General features: G+C 28.0%; 1 protein-coding gene across 4 annotated transcripts in view; it reads right to left on the bottom strand.

Annotated features, from left to right (window-relative positions):
- LOC129960151 (solute carrier family 4 member 11-like) overlaps positions 1-21,759 on the bottom strand; it is a 321,996-nt gene that overhangs the window by 139,505 nt on the left and 160,732 nt on the right. The gene's annotated exons all lie outside the window — the stretch shown is intronic.

A 21,759-nucleotide genomic window follows, 5' to 3' on the forward strand; every position in this document is an offset into this window, starting at 1 on the left:
CATGATGGCACCGCAGTGATATCTATTTCTCCGTCCCCACTACAAAGGTCATCCATAGGGATGACTGTGACGTGTTCTTTTGACATAACCAGAAACAGGTTATTATCGTCAGGAATATCACCACTCATTTAGACCCCTTAACCTGTTAGAACACCACTAACAATATAAAGTTCAGAATAAAATATAGCGTGATTTCAATGCCTTCAAAGTCACTTTCATATGTTTCAACAACATTTTAAAATTTAGATATTTAAATATGATAATATATATATTTATATTTATATATATATATATAGATAGATAGATAGATAATAGGTATATAGATAGATAAGTACTTATATATGAACCAATTTCGATACTTTCTTAATAAATTTCAAAGCTCTTTAAATTTATCGAAAATTTAAAATTGCTCCACTCTTTTTGTTCGAAAGATCTAATGAGTAAATATAATTGCTGCTAATTTTAATTAAATATAATTTATATTTTTTTCTTCGAAATATAGGATCGAGGCACTTCTAGACACATAGAAATGTTCCTAAATATCTGAAAACAGCAATGCTTTGATTTAACATCGATTATACAGATAAAATACTAATTTCCTAAACACATCAACACCGATTAAACATTTAATATATAAGTCAACATCTGTGATACCGAATATCTCTTCTCTCGAAAGAGACTAAAGTATTAAGTTCATCTTAAAGTTTTACTCTAATAAAAGGGAACGACAATTTCGAGGGGCTCCTGGGCAAGATAGGCCAGTACCGAATGCAACTCCCATCTAGATTCGGTCCCAGTCAGCTAGCCCGTCACGTGCACTAGGTGCGATGGGATGCTAAGGTGATGAGAGGCTGGAGCGAGAGTGAGTCTGGACCAAAGGATGCTGAGATCAATAGCACCTCCTCCTCTTCCTACCTCCGAGAATCCCGCCAATAGGACGTCTTCATTCATTCATGCAGCTACAGATGCTTTCGTAAGTACGAACTCTATCCAATCTGCTGTTTTTGTACTAGACCATATGTCAGAAAGCTGAACTCCCTTTTTTCATGCTTTTTGAGAGGGGACGATTCAGGATGTGGCGATTTTCGAATTTATAAAGAAGAGCCGGAAAATTCTCTCCGGCCCGTCGTACATGCGCCCCTGCACTTGTAGCTTCTGCAATTGAACGGGGGACTAAATTTGTGTTTGGAAAGATTCCGGTTTCGGTTGGGGCTCATTTTCTTGGGTATGAAAGTGATCTGTGCTCTTAATGAACATTAACTAATTTTTTTACTTATTTTTCAGCATTTATTCAAACTACAGAAAGCGAAAATATTAAAAATGTACATTATTTTACAATGGATGTTTTAGCTTTGAAATATTTGGACATTTATTTGATCCTAAAAAATTAGAATAATAAATATAACTTAAAAATTCAAATCACAATGATTGTATGAATATATCAATTTAAATTTTGATGCTTGATTTAGACATTTAAAGAATTACAAGCATCACAAACGCTTTATAACTACCAGACTACTTTTTTATTTAGATAAATGAGATTTTTTTAACAATTAATTTGAATTGAATAAAAAATTTCTATTTAAACTCTAGGAATTAGATCGTTTAAAACAGAAAAACTAATTATCTGTATAGTTTCACTGCAAATTAATACTGATTAAAAAAAGTATTTGTATACAGATTATGTGGCTTTTTCGATTACCGTATCTGCTTTAAACTTATGAGGAGAGCAATGATGGATGCTTTTAGAATTTCTAAAATTACGATATTTCTTGACTTTCAAATACTTGCACATTTTTACGTAACACTAAACTGGAGGTTAATATGTAATGTTTCCCTCCATGTGATATGAGGATGTGATGACCCCTATGATGTAACAGGAAATCCAAATAACGATCGTTTGAATATTACATCAAATCTACTTGCGAAGCCTTTCTATGAAATTTAGAAATAAGTCAGTAGATATTCATTATAATTAATAAAGACAGAATGAAAATTCGTAGATCTATTTATTGTAGGATACGCTCTTAATGATTATGGAAATCAAAAATATTTGTTTTGCTTTTGGGTCAGATCTATGGATTTTCTTTATAAAGATATCGAATAATATTAAAATTAAAGATCAAAAGTTAGCGGAAACAAACATGAATTGTTTTGAAATATTGAAAAATTTTAGAATATTAATTCTTCGTTATTTCTAGATTATCAGTTTAATGAATATTTAATTCCTTTATTCTATTTTCATTAAATTTATTTTATTGTTCCTGATGTATATTGGGGAGATTGGGATCGTAGTTGTTAAAACTATTAAAAAATCAAAATTACTATTCATTTTTGGAATGTATTTAAAATTCCTTTTATGGTTAGTAATTATTTAATATTTATGAAAATTATATATTTGATAAAATATTTAAGCATTTTAAATTTTAAAGATTGTTGAAGTGTTCAATATTTCTTTATTCCATTTTTAACTGTTGTCTTGAATTATCCATTTTAAAATAAAGAAAAATTTTCCATCTAGATATAGTTTCCCAACAGCTCTATTTTATTTAAAATTATTTAATCAAATAATTAAGAAGAGGTTATAAGAAAAATAAATACATAAATAAAAATAGCAATCCAGATTCTGGTTGAGTTATCCAGATTCTTGCGTATACTTCACAAAATAGACAATGTGGTTTGCCCATTTTCTTTTGGTAACTTTTCAACGAAATTACCAATTAATTTTCTGTCAATATTGATTCTTAAATGTCTCTGTGTACAATCTGCTGAGCTTAAGAAAGTTTGTAAAATACATTTGGTGGTAAAGCATAAGCCAAAAATATTTAATCCAAATTTTAATTTCCATTGATTATAAGAACCCAGAATGCTAAAAATAATATCTGATAAGAATCGTTGCCATTTTAGACAGAGCTTCACTGAAGTTAAGATTACAGAGAGCTCAATTGCATTCATTGTTAGGATCAATCGTAATCGTAATCTTTGTACCTTATTTACATTAAAATTGAATCAATGTTTTATTACCAGCCACATCACTATATTAAAGACAATTTAGATAAAGCTACAATTCACTACTTTTAGGGTTAATTTATCAAAATTCATATATTATATTATATATTTCGTGTATCTCGGAGACGGCTCTAATGATTTGGATGAAATTTTATATTTAGATAAGGTTTTGCATTTTAAATTTATCCATAAAGGTTTCTTTTCTGTAAGAAATGAGATTTTATACAAAAATATTTATAACTAACTATTAGAATAAATAGACTCAACTTTCGCTTCGAAGCGTTGGCAGTGCAGTTACAGTGGTTGTAACAACATGAATGATGCGGATCCTCGGCTCGGGTCGCGCTTTCTGATTTATTTTTTGCTTCTGTATTTATAATTTTTGATTTTTAAGTTTATCTATATAGGTGTATTTCCTAAAAAATGCAATTTTACATAAAAATAAACATTTTTTGTTACTATCTATTAGAAACTTTTTCTGTCTGCTCTCATTTGACAATGTCATATAGCGCCATTTCGAACCCGATTTCTCTATAGTAAAGCTTAGTGCAAGTTCAAAAATATAAGTAATGATAGATAAGCTGTAAAATGAATACTGTAATATAGCAAATGGTTTCGAATAAAATGTTAAATTTAGTGCATCCCTAATTTCTTATTTAAATGGAAAATTCATATGTACGTAAGAGTGAAAAATATTTATATGTAATCTGTATGTGATTCGTATCTAAATATTTTCTAAAAAAAACACTAAGCTTGGTCTCCTGATATTTATCTTTAAATGAGCCGTGATCTTCGAATTAAGACCGTTATTAGGTTTACAATAAATGCCTTGTTAAAATTAACCATTTTCCAGCAAAAGTATGAAATGTATTCCGGAAGAACAGTCTTAAAAACATTATTGCTACTATTACACCACAATATAATCCCTTTTTATCCAGAGTATTTCCTCCTGATCAATTTTGGAATGAGTGAGTGGAATAGAAAGAGTTTGAAATTTTTTTAAAGCTTATGAATAAAAAAAAAGTCGAAGAACCATTTAAAATTATTCGGAAAAATTTAAAAGAAGAAACAGTACTTAGAATTTAAAAATGTTGGAAAATGCAAGAGCAGTATCGTTGTAAAAATAAAATTCCTCACTATTTTCCTTTCGATAAATTTCTACATTCAAGGAGGAAAAACATTAAGATTCTTAGATGAAATAAATCTTCAAAACAGTAGTATTTAAATTAGGGAATTACAAAAAATCTGAATATAAATACGCAATCACAAATTCGGAAACAAACATCGGTTAAATATGGTTTCGAGATTATTATGACAAGAAGAAAATAATATAAAACTTTGTCAAACATTTTAAAAACTAGGAACGCAAAGGAACGGAAAATAGAAAGTAAGCAGAGTTAAAACGCTTTATTTCGAAGATTTGAATTCAAGACTAATGCGCCAATTAAGTTCGACGACGAGGAAACGAGAATTTCGTTATTCTGATTCTTTCTTTTTATTTCGATGTTGGAAATGGCATTTTTGATTTCATTTTTATAGTAAAGGGGGAAGCATTCTTTTTAAGATGTATCTCACTTCGTTTCTCAGTCAATTTACAAAAATGTTTTTAAATAAAGAGGAGAAGATGCCTTAAGTTGTTATGTTAAATAAATGTTCAATAAAACGGACCAAATTCGGCTTTGTTACTGAGAAATCAGTTAAATTATTATTAACAAAGCTTCGAAATTGTCGAAACTATATCACACAATTTTAAAGATATACTCCTATATCTAAAATGAATTTTATATACCATTTTGGACGTCATGAACTAAAATAGTATTAATTCTATTATTGGATCAAAAAATCACCATTTTGCTATGAATATTTAAACAAAAGAACGTTCAAAACATCTAATCTCTTATATATTTGAGAAAGCAATTTTTAATTTAAATCTGCTCAGGGAAATTAATACGATAAACAATTATTCCACAGCAGATAGGATCTTTTAAAATTCATACAAAATTTGTCTGTAGAAAATGTCGCGAAAATTGTTGTCAAATTAATAAGTTGTTCTGAAAGAAACGAGCTTCCCTAAGCTTGCGTAGAATGTCGATATTTAATGAAGAAATACTCGCCTGAAGGATATCGCGTCTCTTTATATTGACGTGAATATAATCCTTTAATCGTGCCATGGATCATAAGTAAAGCTCCAGTTTGACCTTTTCAATTCACGGATCTTTGATATTCGATGCGATAAGCCTTATAAGTATGTCAAGTATCCGAAAAATTTACTTCCTGTGTCAAAGAAGGAGCTCTTATGGGAAACCCCCAAATCCTATGCAGAATTGTTCGCGAAGAGATTTTAATGAAAAGACGAATTTTATAAGCTTTTCATTTTTTTGTCAAATAAAAAAGAATGTTTTCACTGGATTCGAGAGAATTTTGGTTTTGTTTGAAAAGAAAAAATTGAAAAGCCTTTTTACTAGGAGTCAGGAAATATTTAGGAAGATCATTAAAAAGAAATAATAGACGATTTAATAAATTAAAGGATTATTCTTATGATAACCTTACATTGAGCAGTGTTGGTCATTTAAATTAGCTACAATTTTACAATTTAGTAATTAATTTTGAATTTTTTTAAATAACAGTTTAATTTATTTGTATGCTGTTTTTTTCCATAAAGAAAGAAAGTTTCACAAATAAAAAAAATCAATTAAATAATTTAATTATATAATAATTTTTTTTAAAAAAATTTGATAAATTCTTAGCAATATAAATAGTTGTATAAAAAGTATTTCAAAATTCTTAGTGCCAACTTTAAGGGTCCATATTCAAACAATCATAAATAACCCTGGGCATAACTCTAGAGGTAAAACACTACTGGCATTTGTTGATGTATGCTGAAATGTTAAAACGTAAGAATGGCAAGGCAAGGAATGGATTAAAGTAGATGAATTTTAAGATCTTGCTTTATGAACTCATTTCAAAAACTGATAAAAACTATGGCCATCAACACTGGAAAAGACTTCAAATCGCCTTCGTAATAATGGGGACATAGTGACGAAAGCATGAGGAAGGTCTCATAGTGCAACTGCAGCTACAGGACATTTGGTAACCAGGTCCTCGTCAGAACTCTCGTGAGCCTCGGCTTAAATGAAACTCATTATATGACCTCGCAAGGAAAACACAGGCTTAAAAAATAAAGTGGCTAAGCCCCGCCTATAAAACTTTTTTCATTGTAGTGCTTAAATTACGATGGCATATTGAATGATAGTTTGAGTTTGTCCTTCTGTTATAGCATCCCTTAAAGTTTGCACCAAGAGTTTTGAGACACTCTAAATTACAGTTCATTAACAAAAAAATTGCTCAATGAAGAGTTGCCAATTTGTATAAATGTACTGCTAATTTGTATAAAATAATATACACTTTTATTAAAAATTAACCGGTGTTTACAGTTCGTTAAATTATATACAGAAATAATGTCATCGACTTATTAAAATGGAAATGCTAAAATTATGGTTTCATGAAAACAATAATAGAATAGCAATTAAAATCTAAATCTAAAGGGAACAATTAAGCAATAATCAATATCAGAACTATTACTTTGGAATTCATAAATACCGATTGAAAATGCTTTGAATACGGATTGAAATTGCAAAAGTAAAAATCATACATCTAACCTTTAAGCTTCTGAAAAAGTCTCCTTTAAAAAGTTAATATCATTTCTGATGTTTAGATTAATTTTAGTATTTGGCACAAAATTAAAAGTGAATGAGTTGTTAAATGGTGAGCTCTTAAAATCGCACTCTAAAAGACTTTAAAAAAACAGTAAGAGTAATCTCTCCGAAACTTTCTTGCATATTCTATAATAAATATATTTGTGTATTATTAACTATATGCCATTGGCAACAATAGTTACGAAAGAGCCTATTAGAGTATGGTTTTTAGTAATGAATCCCTGAGATGCAGATACTACACTGTCAGAAAACCGGATATTGGACTTTTTTCACCAATTAAAACTAAAATTTGACAGGGAATTATAATTATATTACAAAATTACACAACTCATTTCTCATATTTACGTTTTTGAGGTTTTCAATTATCCCGTTTATATGCTTGTGAAATTACAGACTGATAGACGGCCGACCACTTGTCGGATTGAATTCCAAATTTGATATATATCTACACTTTAGATGTTAAATTCATCTTGCTCTCCTCGTTTTGTAGTTATCATATTAATTTAACTCCAGACAGTTGGACAAACATAGTTCCTTTGAATGGTTAAAATTTGATTGAAATTTGCAAATTTGGAGTAGAGATCCTCTAACTCCAAATTTCTATCCTCTAATTGAAAGCGTTTTTGAGTTATCATGTTCACAGACAGACGGCCAAGAATATGTTTTTATGATCCAGAAAGGTTTGGAGCGCGGAAATTCGTTAAAGTCTCGAATTAGATTATTTTTATCATTACAATAATTTCTCTTTAGTCATTTCGTACATGAGAAAAAAAAATCATTATTTTAATTATTTGCTTGAATTCATTCATTGCTAAACCAAATGAGAATTTTTAACAACCCAATGTTTTTTACCTAGAATTATAGCAAATATTAATCAAAGAAGTAGAATATTATTAGCTCAATCTATTATGCAGACTTGTCAGTATATAACCACTTTTAGAAAAAAGACATTTGCAAACAACTGCGGCAACACACGACAGTTATAGCAGAATCAAAGAAACGGATGAAAACATATTCCGAGATTAAACATAGACAAGAAGCATGCTTTCAAGAAGATAAATAACAAGATATAAAGTAATGGAAACCTAGCATTAGAAACATTATTGCTTCTCAATCCATTTTTAGAAGAGCTAATCTAGCAAAAGCAATAGTGCGTGGAAATCCTCGCAAAAATTGTTATTTTTCATACGAAGATAAGAAAGCGGGAGATGTATTTCGAATTGTCATGAAGACAGATTAACAACAAAAATACTACAAATTTGATGAATAAAGGTATAAAGGCCTATTACTTTAACTGCTGGATTTATTGTAGGTAGTTTTTCATTGCGAGTAGCTTCGTAATTGCCTGAAACTTACTTGAAATTGATATGTCATCGTGAAAACTACAGTTGAAAAATGCTTATTGCAGTTTGATTTATTAATTAAAATTATGCCTTCTTCCATACTTGTTTTTTATTGTCTTTGAATATTATTCTTTATTTTAATTCGATTATTCTTTAACTCGATTTTTTTTCCTTTTAAGTATTGTAGAAAACCAAAAGTATATACTAGAAAATAATTCTTCTAATTTATATATTATTGATTTAGAGCGTTTCCTTTAACTTCATCAATTAAATAACTTTCAAAAATCTATGAATCACTTGCAGTAGGCTTTGAATCACTCGCAGTATTTTTGTCAAATGTGTCTTTCTGAAAACAATTGAAATTAATTCAATTAAAAATAGTTTCTTAAAATGTATTAACAGAAAATCTAAGTAATTTTGAAAATAACAGCAACATTTTTTAGTAATATTGATGAAGACGTGAGAGTAATAGAGAAAATATTGTTTTAAAAATCATCCTTTCCTTTTTTCTTTTGCCTTTTTAAAAATCATTTTTCTGTCTTTCGAAAGTTCTATTAAATTAGATGTACAGAGAGATTAAAAAATCACAGTACCAGCATTAGTGATGAGACAGACGTACAGAAATAAATCATTTTTACAGCAGAACATTGAACCGAAAATGGAAAAGGATATTACAACAGGGAACTCTTTATCAATGAGTTAAGTGGAAAAAATGAATACATCTGACAAAGTGTGACATACTAGATTAATAGGATAAGAATTTATAACAGCACAATAACACGACTGCATGAGCATAAATAGTGTCCATAGCTTAAGATGAGAAGTTCTTTGAACATTTAGTTTAAGTAACCAAAGCCTTGTCCATTAAACTACGTCCTGTTTCTCATTGTATTTATTATTCTGTGTACAGCTTGCAATGGTATTATTTACACGGATGTGTTGATGTACGTAGTACTATTTATGTATGCTATAGAATCAATAGACGGACTGTTTTAAGATGGGGTTAGTTATTTTGAACCAGATGCCGAGGACGTCATCTAAGACGGCACCCCCTCTTCTAGCTTCCACTCCGAACTAAATGGACCAATTAAGATGTGATAGATTTTCTAACGCACCGGTTCTTTGGAATCAGGTTTCGAACCAGGAATGCTCAAGATTCGAAACAATCTTAAACCAGACCACGGCGGCTTGCATTCTTGCGTTGTTAAGAATCTGTACTACATTAAATCTACATTGTATATTTTATCGATGGCAAAAGGCCCCATGTGTTCTTTAAATTACCGACAACATTTTCTGAAGTAAAAGTGATTTTTGTGTGTCCCATCTACCCTTAAATTTGATATATAATTTTAAAGACTTACTATATGGTAAAGGAACTTGTAAAACATAAATAACAAACTTCAATACTCCCACCATTTAGCTAATTATTAAAATAATGTACTTCATACCTTCCTTTTAACTAATGTTTAAAATACTCTTCATCATATAAAAGTTCATGAAAATAACAAACCGTCTCATCATTGCGAATGATGAGCCGAATAATGAATATCATGAATGTCTTTGTATAATTAGTACATTATTCAATTTTTTTTGTATAATTAGCATAATATTGGTATGTCACATCAAAATAATGTTAAAGACCTTGTTATCTTGAAGTAATAAAATACCATGATTTGTGAACTAAGTCATCAGAGTCCTTTCTGCATCAGTATAATAAAGCAGACATGACAAGGAATATTTTAATAAAGAGATTTTGATAATTAAACAAGGCTAGGAAGCTGTGACATTGAAAATTGTTGTTTTCCACCTGAGTATTATCAGAGTGAAGTTAATTACTCTATTCGGAGCGACCGTCGCCTTAATGCACTAAGCTGCAAAATAACATAATGCAGTGGGGCCTTTTAGTATCTGAAAATCGAAACACGTCACATAAAGATTCAACGCTGTGCACGAAGTCCTCGGAGTTTGTAATCTGAAATAGTTAAATTACTCTCTAAATCACGAGTATAACCCAAATTCCGCGCTTCAAATACTTAGAGAGGGAAAGCAGAAAGTTCTACGAAGCATAACTGGAAACATAAATAATATGAAGAGAAAATTTGGGATCCGTTGATACAAAGTTTCGTTACGGATCGTTTTCAAAAATGGTTTTTGTGTTCCGTTGAGGAAAACATAATGCTGTTTATTGCGTATTCAAATCTTTTTTCACTGTTTGGAAGAAAAAAAATACAAAAAAAAAACTCATCACTTTGAGATCAAGTTGATTATTTTATTTCTCTGTAGTAGAATAATCCTTTTGAAAAAGCAATATATCATATAGATTCCAAGAAAAGTATTTCTCAGCGAATTGAATCAATAATTTCTTGAATTTTCTTTTAGGAATATAAAATATTTATTCGTTATTAAAATAAAATTGCTTGGTGAAATAAAGATAGAAATGCTTCTTGTTATACTTTGGAATCAAAATGGATTTTAAAAAGTGGAATACATAATCTCTTCAGCTTCCATAAGTTAATATTAATAAATATATCTTATATAAAGTTACAACTTACTAGAAAAGAGAAGATTGAACTTTTTCTAAAAAATCATCCCTTTCCTATTTGAAATGGTAAAACAAAGTTTCTATAATCATTTGTCATCAGATTTCTAAATTAAACTATTTTTATTTAACTTCTAATAAACTTCTAATGTTTTAGCTTTACCATGTTTAAAGTGAGTAATTTTTCTTATTTGTGCTTTGCAAAAGAAATTCAAAAAATGAAAAACAGCGCAAATATGTACATTATTAATAAAGAAGTTTTTCAGTGCATTAAATAACTTACTTAATGCCCCTCTTGAAAAAGTAAAAGATATCATTCTAAATAAAAGTAAATGCATTATGTGAAATAAAAGGGACTGTTTTCGTTTTTTCTGCCATTTTTGTGGTAGAAATATATGCAAAAGACTAGAATATGCAAAGGATGCAGTTTCCCGAACATATAGAAGTAAACATTCATTCAGTGTGAAATGTTTGGAATAAAAAATAATGAAATAAGAAAATCACTTTGTTAGGATCTTAAAAGACTTTCCTAAATATTCGCATTTAGACAGCTGATCAAATTGAAAGATTTTTATCTTCTAAATTTTTAATAATAAAACGCAACGCTTATATACTGCAATATTTTATGCATGAGCTCAACACAAGAGAAACATAACAATAGAGTAAATTCAAGTGTGTATAATAATAGAATGAAGAGATAAACATTTTCGAGAATCTCTTGCGTGATAATACAAATGAAGATAATACAAAAACTAATTCGGTTCGTATTCCAGTTTCAATTCCAAAACAGTTCAAATACAGATAAACATATTCACCTTATAAAAAATAAGAACTATTTTTTAAACTTATTCTTGTTTCTACAATCGAGGAATTACTAAACAAATCAAATAAAAAAAAGATAGCGTCTTTTTAAAGTAAAGATATTACATTCTCAAATAAAATGTTTATTCTTCTTATAAGCCTTAAAATGTATCCCACCTTGAATACTTTATTAAATAAATTTTATTTCCTTTTATTTAAATGGTTGCCTTTAAGGTTTCGAAAAAAAACCGTCCATTCCGTAATGAAATTGCGTAAACCATAAGATTCTTAAGATTTTACTACAGCTAAAGTGTGAGCTTTGTGTTTTTTACATATTTATTGAAAAAGCTGAATAGTAGAGATTTCAAATTCAAATTTAAAAAATATATTATACGCTACTGTCAATTTAATTATAGGTATCAATGTGAAAATTATTCAAGAAAAACATGGAATTATTGTACAGTTAGTTCTGTTCTAAGAATTCACTCCAGTTGAAATAAACAAGCTAATACAATTTTAAAATCTTTGGTTTTGAAAATAAAAATTCTGAAATGCCGATCTGTATTCTCATAAAAAATGTATTTGAAATACAAAGACTTTTCATGGTTAAACTGGCTTATTCAAAGATCCTTACTTAAATAAATCTTTGTAGAAACAAAGCGCAAGATTTTTCAATACAAATTCAATTCTCTTATAATTTCTTTCGTTCACGAAGATATACAAGGTTATTTTGCCAAAATAAAAAATAAAAAATTAATAGGAATGAAAAGAAATACATTTGAAAATGCATGCAACTGTAAACAAATCATTTATGCATGCAGTGATCAAAATAGGATTCATTTTAAGGAATAAACCTGTGGAAATAAGATCAAAGCAGAAAGTAATGAAAACTTCAATTTTTCTATCACGTTGTTTACTTGGAAAATCTTATCACGACAAAAATAGATTTTAAGCATGTAGCTTTTTCATTCAAGTATTGTTTAAAATATTTCTATATATATTTGGGAGGCTAATCCAAATACATGTTCAATCATTTTAAACGAAGTGTAGAAATTTAAAAATTAATTGTAATGTTGCTGCATTTTCTAGAGAAGTATTTTAACTGTTTACATAGAAGATATTCAGAGTTTTTTAAAGGAATAAAAATTAGTGAATAGTTTTAAAATTAATGTTAAACATTAGCGCTGATTACTTTAACTTTATTAATACAAACTAATTCTTATTTAATTAATACTTTAACTAATTCCCTAAAAATCATTATGGTTATTATGCTCATAATTTACTTCTTAAATTTGTTTTCGCTTCTGAAAATCGTAACATTTTATTTTCAAACTTTCTGAATTATTGCTAACAATAATTAAGAAATGAACTAAAAATTTTAATTTCCTTTTTTATTGCATTAAGGTCTCATTTAAAGTCACGCCTCATATTCAGAAATAAAATTCTTCATTATGCATAATGAGCACAAAACATTTCAATATTTCTAATACAAAAGCAAATAGGAAAGTTTCCTTTTTCAGATTTGAAAAGTGAATTGAAACTGCACCCCCCCTAAAAAAATTAATAATGATAAATTTAATTATCAATTGGCATTCTTCTTTTTAAAATAACAATTTAATAACGATAAAATAACTATTGTCATAGGAAATCCGAGTAGTGTTTAATAAGTTTAAATAATTTAGCATCTATTAATCATCTTGAACACTACCAAATGAGAACTTGAAAGCTAAGCATTATTGTTATCTTGTTAAAACTATGAAAGTGAAGAAGATATAACTGCTCATAAGTAAGAATACATATTGAAACTAATTAATGATATATATTTTTCTTTTTAATAACGAAAATATGTTACCAAAGAAACAACATTTTGTTCCTAATAACTCAATAAATTCCCTAATGAAATAAATCCACCAATGTGACATCACTTACTATTTACAAATAATTTAAGTAGAATTAAAATCTTTCATGGTTGGAAAATGTAAACTAAAAAAAAACAAGAAAACCAAATTCCCGGTCAAGAATATTAATTTAATGTTAATTAAAAAAATTTAAACATCATCATCTTAAATTTTCAAAAATCAAAAAGTACTAGAATTCTTTGAAATTTTAAGGCTGCACTAATCAGAAAACTAATTTAAGGAGTAGAAAAAAAATTAATTAAGGTTTTTATAAGAATTAACTAAATACTGTTTAGAATTTGAGATCTACAACATTTTCTATACGGTTTTACATTCAGCGAAATGAGAATATTATAAATCATTACTTCTTTGATTTTTTTTTGTCAAATGCAGGATAATTTATTTATATTTATGTTCGGTTACTTATGATTCTTTTTTTCTTCTATTAGCTAGCTATGGCCAAGAAATATCTCGGTAAAAACGGCCATTTTTATGAAATTAACTTATCACAGTTTTATTTCTACGCTGGTTTTATGCCTTTTCGCTAGTTTCGATGCCTTTAATTTTATTATCTTATATTTTCATTTTTTTAGTCATTTCTCTTTTTATTTGTTATTTTATTTCACTATTCGTAGATATTTGATTAATTTTGAATGCCACACCTGAACCAATAATTAATTAAGTATAAATCCACAATTTTATCAATGACATATATATATATATATATCCTTATTTAATAGTATTTAAAAAAAATTGTTACAAAATAATATTAAAAATTATTTGGCTCTAACTAAATTTAGAAGTGCAGCAAAGGAAAAACCCAATAGGCTACTTTCTTTTAGGGTATAATCAAGCCTGTTTTAACTTGTATCTAAATAATAAAAAATACACAAAGCAACTTCTTTCTAAATGTTAAGAAATACACAGACAAATTTGTATCTAATAATCTAAAAATTTGTAAATGATAAAGAATGCACGGCTTGTGTCTAACAGCTTTCGACTTGTTATACACGACTTGTATCTATCTCCTACATATTTCACAGCTCTAAATAATAAAGGACATATATGTCTAAATTATAAAGAATATACGGAATAGGATGTTTCTAAAACTTTCAATTTATGAAATAGTTCAAAGCTTGAAAATAAGGATGCATTATTTAACTAAATACATGGAATTCATAAAATGGCATGATTTGAAAGACTGCATGTAGTTGAAGAACACATATTCTTTTATGGAAAATACCGCACGTGAACTGACCGAGCGAAATGTCTTTCTCTTTTCAAAATAAAACATGATAAAAATTATATAACAACAATAAACAAATTACTAAATTACATTTGATCATATGAATATGATCTAATGCCTATTTCGAAGAATAAGACTACACTTAAAGACTTTTTTTCCATTTAAAGCGAATATATTTTTATATTTTACTTTGCTTAGTCCAAAATTTCTTCGGAAGAGGTGGAATAAAATACTTTGATGGCGATAAGTGAGCATTAACCGTGTATTTCCGATAATTTCTTCTTATTATCGAAACGGAAATTATCAGAGATTTTGATTCCAATATGAATTATTGAAAACTTTTATGGAAATTAATTTGCATCAAGTAAATAAGCAAATCATATTAGAAGCATTTTTAAAATGAAACCCATAAACCAATCAAGATGAATTTCAATTTATTTTGAATGCATAAATAAAGATAAAAGACCTAACCCAAGAATCAACATATAATATTGATCTAAACAATATAAGTAGATTAAGCAAATGGATTTAGACATGATTTTCAAAGCCATTAAAACTTAACTTTTAGATTGACAGTAATTTAGAATTACTCTCAGAAAAAAAATGGAAAAAAATATTATATACAGTGTTCGAAGTTTAAGCCTTTTGTTTAAGAAGCTGTCATTTTGATTGGAAAGCCATTAACGGATAGCTAAGATTGTTTTAGGTCGAATTTTCATTAAAACATGAGACTTCCAAACTTTTAAATTGAAAAGAAAGAGACTTTCATATTTAATATGATAGCTGCTGAAAATTAAATTCAGGTATTAGTGTTAAAAACATTTCGAAACTTATAATTTTCAATAACAGGTAAATATTTTTATTTATAGCTACAATAAGCGATATTAATTTATAATTCAAAGGATTGTATCACTTAGGAAATTTGTAAAAATTTTCATTTTAAGTTTTGATCATATTTTGGTTCATAAATAGCTGAATTTCAAAAAGATCTAACATTTTTGTTACTAGACCGACTATTTCTAAAAAGCTTTGACATTCAGACTATTGCGTACATATTTTCAAGCTGTCAGTTTTTCCTTTATAATTCAGATATCACATTAAGCGAGAGCAATTGTTCAAAAAATTTCTAGTATTTATGATCGAATAGTATAAAAATATTTTACTAGACATATTGTCATTAATGCATAAAAACGCTTTTTTTTATATTCTCTTTCAGAAATTTTTTAAGTAGTTATTATTATTATTATTATTTTGTTTTTAAAAATAAATCATGAATTTTCTTGTTAAAGCCACTTTTTCAACTAATTTTTATTTTTAACTTTGCATTATTAGAATTCAAGTAAAAAATAATTTTTATCAAAAACCATAAAATAGCAATTCAAACGCGCTTCCTTTCAACGATATATTTCGAAAAATTATTCTTTATCATCAATTCTGCCTCGAAAACTGATTTTAGAAATAAAATGAAAATCAAATTCTTCTGTTTTTCTTTTATATTACTTCGATATAATCTCCTAAAAACTCACAATTTCTTGGTCGAAATATTTTCTGTTCTTATAATTTAAATTTTTTGAAATATTTCCATTTCCAAACTATAGATATTTGGAAATAAAATAAAATTTTGATTCGAAATATTTGCTCTTCCTGAAGAAATTTTATCATATAAAATAAAATAAATTGTATTAAATAAAAGCAAGAAAGTTCCATATTGAAACTTTTTATGCATTTACAAATACCCATAAGAAAAAGTAAAAATTACCGTCATATATTTATTCAATTTCTAGAAATATATATCAGACAGCCATATTAAATCCATTTATTTCAACTTTATCAACGCAATCTATAATTGGACTTTCTGCTTTAATTATTTGATATTTGTAAACCTTAATTCATAATTAATTATTCAAAATATTGTGATGCCTTAAGTTATATTGTCGCGATGACGATCAATCACTCCAGCAGTAAGGGGTAACTCCTTTCTTATTACTTTCCATGTTGAGGTAAAAAGAGGGCTAATGTGTATGATCACTTTGATCCAAGTTATATGAAGGTCATACCAATAAAGGACATTTGAAATTTCTAAAAAATTTAATGCGCATCAAGCTTATTACATATATGACCATCTGTGGAACTGAAGTTCTCATTGCTGATGCACCTTCTCTTCAACTAGCGATTATAAAACATAAATTTCAAAATAAAATGGAATTTCAGTTTTCATTTTTGCTCAAGCATTTGCAATAGAGCGCATATAGATTATTTTTCACATTAAGCATATAAATTTTATACGAGCATAAATTAATTTTTTAAAGTTTCCATGCACAATTTTTATAGCCCTTTGGAAGAGTGAAAAAAGTTTTGAAAAGTAAGTGAAGTCCGACTTTCTACCTGTCAGTCGTAGCGTAACTCGGTCGTAAGCCAAAGAGGATCTATATATCGATCAAGAAGCCGAGACTCTGCTAATGAAATACGGCTGGTTTCCTTACATTGGTTAAAAATATCGCAGAACTCGGTTTCATTCTTACGTAAATAGTTGCATTATCTCGAGATGTCTTTTTAGAAGCCATTTTTTAGAAGAACAAAATATTTATGACTAGCTTTCTGCTTAAGTGTGACATTAAGAAGCAACGGAAATTATCTAATGGATCGAAGAGTTTAGGACAAATTCACACACATTTTTTAAACTTTTATTATATTTTTTTAGTTATTACAGTCATCTAGTTTTCGTTACTAATTAATAAATAATCACTAATTAGGTAAGCTTTAATGTTTATGATGTATAGATGTAATTGCATTAAATAACTGCGTTTTTGGTTATATTTTTTTTCTTTACCATGGTGTCATCTATTAAATTCTTCCCATAATCAGTATAAATTTACATAATGCGTGGAGTATATTCACACACCTCTGAAAATTATTAATTCTTTTACAGAAGATGAATTCTTTTACAGAAGATGAAGTCAAACAATACTTACACTATATTTTGATTTGCTTTAGAAAGTATTTATTCAAAAATAAGAAAAAATTTTCGTACAAAAAAGAATCTTAAGTTTATGATATCAAGAAGTGGAGCCAAATTTGCAAAATTAGTTAAGAATTAAAACTGGTACGTGTTATTTCCATCCTTATCATTCCTGAACACAATGATTTTTCAATTCCTATTCGTGAAAGATGTATGAATTGAAACAAGTAAATTAAAAAAAAAAACAATCTATAACGATTTACACCTCTATGCAGAAGAAATAATGCAATGATTCGCCAGGTATAACAGTGCAATCATATATTCATTCATTTTATTTCAGTCTTAATTTTAATGCCTTTTTTCATCTAGTTTTTTTTAATAAAAAATTATTTTAAAATTAAAAATTACCTTTTAAAGTATTAATAAAATATTTTTTTTTCTAAACTTTTTAGCATTATTTCGTATTTAAATTGATACTTCAATTTCTTTCTTTCTTTCTGAACTCTTCTAGATACTTTATTTTCCACTAATTATTTTATATTTTAAAGTTGCATTAATGTTATTTTCTAATAAATGAATTAGATGTAAATTTCTTAATCTAACATCAATTCTTTATGAAAATAAAATGTGATTGCTTATAGTGTTATACGATTAAGTTTTCGATCATAAATAACATTTTAATTGAATTTATGTTTGACGAAACTTTTGTCTATACATAGTATTATAATTATGTAAATTGTGAAATCAGACGTATCTTCGTCTATCATTAATAAAAAGAGAATCTTCAAGAAGTATCAATAGGCAAAATTCATTAAAAAAAATGAATATCTATTATCCTTCTACAGAATAATTCTAAAATTATTATTTCAATAGAGATAATTCATGAAAGAACAGCATACTTTCCTATTCTATTATTTCCTATTGATTCACACTTCAGTAATCAATATTGTGTTAGCTTAATTAAAGATGGTTATCAATTATTTCAATTATTGCTAGTTCTCTTTTAGATAATTATCATAACATACAACTAATGATTATTAAATCACTTTTCGTTTTGCAAACAAATAAGGACTTTTTTTAGAACATAGAACGGATAATTTGATATTGAAATTTCATTTCTTTTATGAAAACTTTTACGAAAAGCTGATATTTCAAAGTTATCTTAAGTGAAAGTAACAAAATATTTTTCAATTCATTTTGTGGTCTTTTTTGGAGCGTTAATACCTCATTATTAAATTGTGAAGATTCTGAGAATATAATAATGTACTTTACTGTTTTCGGCAGACTTTCTTAGAATTACGAAAATCGTCTTTTGCAAGATTATATTAAAAGATTCTGAAAAAAAATGATACTCTTACAGAAACGCTTTTAAACAATTACAACAGCATCTGATATTTCTGCTATTATTAATTAAAATACAGAATATATATATCAAACAACTTTCTGGGAATTTAACCCAGTGATGTTGCTGAAATTAAAACAATTTCAGAAAACTATTTTAATCTTTAATAAGCCTATTATCTTCGAGAAAACAGCTTCGCTGAAATTGATTCTGCCAATGCAGCCACTTTCTATTAAAAGGAACCATCGCTAGATCATTTTGCAATTTTTCTTATTTTGCAGCTTGCTTATATATAACTTGCTTTTTAATCATTTTAATGTTTTTTCACAAATATTTTATAATTAATAAATTTCAGCTGTTACCGCCAACATCACTAATCGAACACTGCTTTAGATTGTTCTCTTCCACCATTCTCCAATCATAGATATGTAGGCTGCATGCTTAATAAATCAAAAACTTGATCTGAAAAATGAAATTAATCAACAAAAAGTATAAAAAATTCGTTTAGTTACTTTAGTTATAAAAATGGCAGTGTCCATTTATTCAAAAAATCTTATTTCCTTTAATTTCTCAGTTGCTAAAAGCAACATTTTTTTTTAATGTTTATTACTGTGCAGTGTTATAGTGTTTAAAAAAATATTTAAACTGTGATAGACATTAAAGCCGTTTTCTTTTAATAATTTTCTAATATTTTATTTTAAGGATCTATCTTCTAAATACATGTTATCTTCAGTAGCATTGAGAATTCACTCAGATTCCTTATGAACACTGCCCTGGTATTAAGAAAAATATATTTTTTTCTTAACTTTCAATAACGGTAAAGAATCAGGCTATTAAATATTCGATGAAGCAATGCAAACGGTTTGAATTTCATTTCAACAAACATTTGCTATAAACAATACAAATAAATATATATTGGTAAAATTGTTAAAATTCAGGAAAAAAAATTGTACGATAATTAAATTAGTTTTATTAAAACGAACTACTTTTTGAATTTTAAAATGATGTAAATATCGATAGAAATTTCGTAAATCATCGCAAAAAACTTTAAAATCAAGTTAGTTTTAATTAATTAAAATTATATCAGCACATTCCCACTATAAAACATCTTTTCAACGTATACATTCCCAGCCTGCAAATATAGTTAACATTTGTATAAAGCATAGAAAATGAATTTAAATTAAACTTTAGTATTGAGCCTAAAACTACATATATAAATATTAACTTAGTAAATAAGATTGATTCATTCCGATTCGATCGATAACACTGTGCAAGGTTTACAAAGCACATAAACAACTGATATTCACACTGCTTAAAAATAATCAATGTTCACAAAACAATCCAAAAGCAGAAATCCAAATGTTAGTTCTTTCTACAAAAAAGTAGCTACTTAAACAAATTAGCGTGATTTACCGATACCGACAAATTCCATTACCGGAACGCTATGTAATTTAATAAGTATTACATTAAGATGACCCAAAATACGCTCGTGTTTCCAATTTGCCTTTAAGTCTTCCTCTCCCCAGAGAAAATAATAGAAAATGTGTTCAAAGTACACAAATAAGTGTCTTCTGAAACGAATTTTTGGATGCGCTTTGAAGCCAATGTTACCCTTACAGATCTAATTAACTCTCCGGCCTCTCACTTATCATGAAAGCGAAAAATGTTGCCTTGAATTAGTTCGCTCCGTGTGTAACGTGGCCGGACAAATTGAATACGCTTAGTAGATTCTAATGGGGGATTAGCCACAGTAGCCCTTTCGTTGACACTAAAGCGGAACTATTGTAAGTGAATTTGAAACTCGACCCGATTCCCGAATGGTATTTTTCAGGCACTAAAGGAAACCGAAACTGGAGCGGAAATTGCACTTTTGCAAACTGTGATTTCCGAATGAAAAGACCTTCTAGACGAGAGGAAATGTCTTTTATACGGCATCTTTCATTCAAGGCGCCAATTTTCTTTTGTCATACGGATGCATAACTTCTTTTTTGAGTTTCGGCTTGTAAAAGAGACTTGTAAAAGTAGTTTATTTTCCAGCATCTTTTTCTATCTAAAGAATAGGATTTAATAAGAAAAAAATAATTTCTCTTTAAATTCTGGTGGCAGACAATGTTTTTTTATTGTTAAGCGTATTTATAGAGATTTCAAAAGTTCAGGATATAAAGTCTAACCATTATTAGCTCCTCATTTTGAAATTACATGAGGACTATTTTCGGACGGGCACTAAAAATTTTGAACAACTAAATAATAAATATGACATCTAACTCTCGAAACTATTGTGTCCCCCCGAAGTGAAAATGTTTGACTTTTGACTGCAGATTAATGCAGAGTAACACGTTTTAGCGCATTTAACGTCCATTTTAACATATGGTCTGATACGTGAATTGTGTGTGATTCACACTTATTTTCGCTTTGGTTTATCTCTTTATTACAGTCAAACTATGGTTAGGAATTCTCTATCTAATAAAATAATGGTCCTAGTCAAGATTTGAGTCGTAACAGTGAATGAGTTAATGTAACCACATTTTTTTTTATTACTTTTCAGAATACGGGAAAAATCTGGTACTATTTTGCTTGGTAAAAGTGAACGTTTTGTTACTTTCAAACATTAACAGTGGTTTAGTGTTTGGGAATTTTTTTTCCAGAAATCAGTTAAGTTGTTTTTGAAATACATAAAACCCCTTCCAAATCGATTATTTATTACTTTCTCGTATACGAAGTATAGAGGAAGTTTGTTATCGCCAAAAAATTCGGCATCGAGATTTTGACGACTCTTCATGTTTCAGATCTCTCTGAGATCAAAAACACATTTTCGGCTTTATATCTATCTGTCTGTGAATACCATAACTCAGAAAAACGACTTGAGCTAAACAGATGAAATTTGGTGTAAGGGTTTCAAAATCAAA

This window comes from Argiope bruennichi, chromosome X2 (genome assembly GCF_947563725.1).
Source record: "Argiope bruennichi chromosome X2, qqArgBrue1.1, whole genome shotgun sequence".
In the NCBI taxonomy this organism is placed as follows: Eukaryota; Metazoa; Arthropoda; class Arachnida; order Araneae; family Araneidae; genus Argiope; species Argiope bruennichi.